The following is a 4,358-nucleotide window of genomic DNA, read 5'->3' as shown; positions in this document are numbered from 1 at the left end:
TTGCATTTGTGAATGCTGTTTCAATTTATACCAGTACCAGCAAATTCATAGCTTCACTATAATATTCATATAATATTCAATATAATATCCAATTTCTTTCTCTTTTTTGTAAAGATGTCAGCAAAAGCTGAAAAGCCCGCTTCTACTAGCCAGATTATCAGAAAAGATAACATGCTGGGCTCAACTAAGTCATAAATTTGTTGACTTTATTTCAGTATATCCAAAAATCTCTTCATCTTGAACTCTTCTGGACAACTTTGAATTTTCTTTTAAATTCAAAAGTTCTTGAACTACTTCAGGTTCCATACTATCTTCAAGTTCAAAGTTTGCTAAATCTTGAAACCACAGTGGATAAGTTGTGTTGATGAGTTCTTCGTATCTTCTCTCAAAATCTTTTCTCAGGCCTTTCAGATGTTCAGCACATTCTATGACACATTCTGGACAAGTTGATGCTATTTAAATTTTTAAACAATTATAGAGTTTGCTTGTCAAGTTTTGTTTTCCAGTATTTCAACTTATTTATAAAATTGCTAATCTTTTGTGAGTAAATGACAAGATCAGATTTCCTTCCTTGGAGTTGCAAATTGAATTCCTTTACAAAGTTAAAAATGTCACTGATATAAAATATTTTGGATTTAATTGCATTCTTATTCAGATTATCCAAAATTTTCTGAGCTTTTGTCTTTTGTTTTTGAGTAGAGTCAGCAGATTTCAATTTTAAAAAGTCCAGTAGAGCTTGCCACATACTAACAAATCTATAGAAATGACAAAACGGAATGAGGCTGCATGTTCATATAAATATATAGAAATGGGAACAACGAGATAGATTTTCATTCTATATTAATACACAAACTTTATTTGTCATTTTCGTTAGTAGCTTTAGTAGGAGAGAGAGAAACGTATTAGTAAAAGAGTTCAGTATTCACGCTCATTTGCATTATAGTAGTTGTGAAAAAAGTTTGTTGAAAGAGAGAGAAAAGTGGTCGATGTGTTTAAAGATAGATTTAGTATAATGCCGGCTGGTTGAACAAGAGAACAGTTCAGTTCCGTTTGCATGTGTTTGTAGCCAGTAGTTGCAAAGGAAGCCTGAAAGAAAGGACAAAGACTTTAGTGTGTTTGCGTGTTGTCATAGGTGAGGTGTGTGTGTGTGTGTGTGTGTGTGTGTGTGTGTGTGTGTGTGTGTGTGTGTGTGTATCAGTGTTTGTTCTTTAGCATGACAAAGAATGTTCGTTTTAGGTACCGCATGTGGAAATAAATGGTAGTTTGAAGAGAGTCATTGTTAGCTCGTAGTACTCACGTTCCAAAACACACGTAGTACTCACGTTCCAAAACACACGTAGTACTCACGTTCCAAAACACACGTAGTACTCACGTTCCAAAACACACGTAGTACTCACGTTCCAGGCGATGTGTGCTTCTGGGCAAAGCAGTGAGAAAGAGTTCAAGGTTCGTGATTTCACCTTTTATATACTCGGTCATGTGATAGAGAGCTGGCTTGTGATTGGGTGAGCCAGAAGGAAATGAGTTTCAAATCTCAAAGTCGTGAGAGTTAGTTTTTGCCTGTAGTTTGTAGTGGGTGTCGGCTGCTACATATCTATCAAGACTGTTACCTTTGAAGAGCCACCTAACTCCTGTATGAAATAGTATTTTTTTTTTAAATTGTTCATCTTCCACAAAAGTTTTCAAATAATCTGTCATTAAAGAATTTTATTCTTGCTATAGCTGTATCCATATTGCCAAACAGATTTTTGCTGCCAAATGTTGTCTGTGAATAATGCATTATATGAGGAGCAACAGTTTTCATCTGTGTTACAAAGCCTTTGATACTGCCTGCCATGGATGCAGCATCATTTTTGCTGATTTGAATCAAATTAGTAAATAGAATATTGTTATTATTCAAATAATTGTTTACTTCTGAAAAGATATCTCTTCCACTTGTTCTCTTTGGTAAACTTTTAAAAAATAACATTTCTTCTCTGATGTCATTCTGATATACAAATCTGACATATGAAAGCAGCAGTGTTTGATTATGAATTGTTGTTTTATCAATTTGTATGGAAAATTCATTTTTTGGAAGAATTCCTATTAATTTATCTTGAATATATTCGGCTATTTCATCTTGCCTTCTCGTTATTGTTGCTCTTGACAGAGGTATTTTTTCAAGCACTGCTGCACCTTCTTTGCCAATAAGGTCTTCCACACAAACTAGCATAACAAGTTTAATCAGTTTTTCTCTGTATCCTTGTGGTGCATCTACTTTAGCAATCATTTCTGACACAATACAACTAGGCTTTAATGTTTTAACCTGAGAAACATTAACTTTCATATAGATGTCAACTAATTTTACAGGTTGAGCTTTCAATTTTGTCTCAGAATATTTTTTTCCTCTACCAACAAATAATGGATGCTTTGTTCTCTGGTGAATCTCTGACTTTGCCTTCTTCATGGAATCATTACTCATACCAAGGCCACATTCAATACAAACTGGTTTATTGTCATCAACTTGTTTGAGAAATCCTAATAAAAAGAAGTCATCACTGAATTGTCTCACTTTTATTTATTTGTTTATTTATTTGCAGGAGGGCCTTTTCTGCTGCCATTTTCTAAAACAAAAATTGCACAATTGAATTATAAAATTAAAAAAATTATAAAATGAAACATTAATTAGAAATTAAAAAATCGTCGAAATATAACACACACACACACACACACACACACACACATATTTTATTGAATTTAAAAGGTTTTGAATTAAATATATTAAAAAAATATTTTTAATAACTAAATCAAGGTTTGAACCACCAAAATTCTCCTGTGGACCACTGGTAGTCCACATGGATCACGTTGAACATCACTGTTCTAGAGGTTGAAGGTTCAAACCCAATGGGCAATACTAAGAAATATAATTAGCCATTGCTTAAGATGTCAGCACTATCATGGCTGTCAGAACGAAATATTAAATAAAAGGTTCCATTCGAATGCCCATACAGATTCCTGAGTTGAACGAAAGATTCCCAAGTTCAATAAAACAAACTTAAAGAAGATCGGCGGAAGATTATATTGACCAAAATATCGAGACAATAATATTCAAGATGAGAAAAGTAGTTTAAATAATCCAAATAATCAATCCTCATGTAAAAAATTAGCATGACATAAAATAATACATCCATGTTACTAACCCTGTTGTCTAGAATATATAATCCATAATTCATGATGATAAGTTCAATAGTTTAGGATTTTACCAAACACATACATACTTACATGCACACACCTTTAAAAATGTGTTACTTAATATAACTAAAAATATTATGTACAGCAATTCTCTTCTTTATTATAACATTTTGTATCTTGCTTATTTAAAAAATTTGGGTGGAGGGCAGGTTCCCGTTAGAGTGGGCAGACCCCTAAGATGAAAAAGTTTTTTTTTAAAAAATGTTATTCATCGTATTGCTGAGAATATATAATCCAAATTTCATAATGACAGTTCATGAAAAAACACACACACACACACACACACACACATATATATATATATATATATATATATATATATATATATATATATATATATATGTATATATATATATATATGTGTGTGTGTGAACAAATGATTAATAAAATGTTAAAAGACATCTTGAAAAAGAGTTAAAAACATATTTAATTTTAAAAAAAGAAGCACAAGATAAGTGGATAGTCCTTAATCCGCGGAGTTTTGAAGAAATACTCTCCTTCTCATCAGAGGGCAGGAATTAGCAAAATCCAGGATCGGATTTTGCATATAAAAGTATTTAATGAAACTACAAGTAAGTCAAAGATCTTACTTGGTTAAAAAAGAGGTGAGGTAAGGGGAAACAGGAGGCAAAAGAAAAATAATAAAAAGATTTCACATGAATGGATAGTCTGGTGAAAGGTAAAAATCCAAAAATGGTAAAATCCAAAACGGTCGAATTTAAAATTTCAATCCAATGGGTAAATTCCAAATGGTCCAAAATCATCCAAAAGGCAGAGTTTCTTGGAAAAAAGCGCAAATGGAATGAATTCCAAATCATTAAAAGAAAAGCACTAGAGATAATATTTAAAACACGTCTGTCAAGGCTGGATGAATCAAAAAAATTAAGGCTTAAAAACCCCCCCGAAAAACGGTTGAACAACAAACGATTCAACCAGCCCCTCTATTTTCAATCATACAACCAGCTATAATAATAATAATAATAATAATAATATTTTTCATAGCAGCCATCACTAATTATCCCCTCCAAACCAATCCTGATACAATTACTGTCCTACCCTCTGTTCATCAAAATGAACAAAATTTAAATTCTCTTCCCAGTATAAATCAACAAATTAATATTAATTCT

The 4,358-nt window shown here is 32.1% G+C and overlaps 1 long non-coding RNA gene across 1 annotated transcript in view; it reads right to left on the bottom strand.

The window, feature by feature from the left end:
• Positions 1-827: 827 nt before the first annotated feature.
• The window catches only part of LOC145252508 (uncharacterized), a 46,803-nt gene continuing 43,272 nt past the window's right edge, over positions 828-4,358 (bottom strand). The window contains exon 2 of the long non-coding RNA XR_013863607.1: positions 828-1,086. This is a non-coding gene — a long non-coding RNA (uncharacterized LOC145252508). The remainder of the gene's footprint in view (positions 1,087-4,358) is intronic.

This window comes from Euprymna scolopes, chromosome 29, assembly GCF_053919585.1.
Source record: "Euprymna scolopes isolate OS-2025 chromosome 29, ASM5391958v1, whole genome shotgun sequence".
Lineage (NCBI taxonomy): Eukaryota > Metazoa > Mollusca > Cephalopoda > Sepiida > Sepiolidae > Euprymna > Euprymna scolopes.
This window is presented reverse-complemented; position numbering and strand designations above follow the sequence as displayed.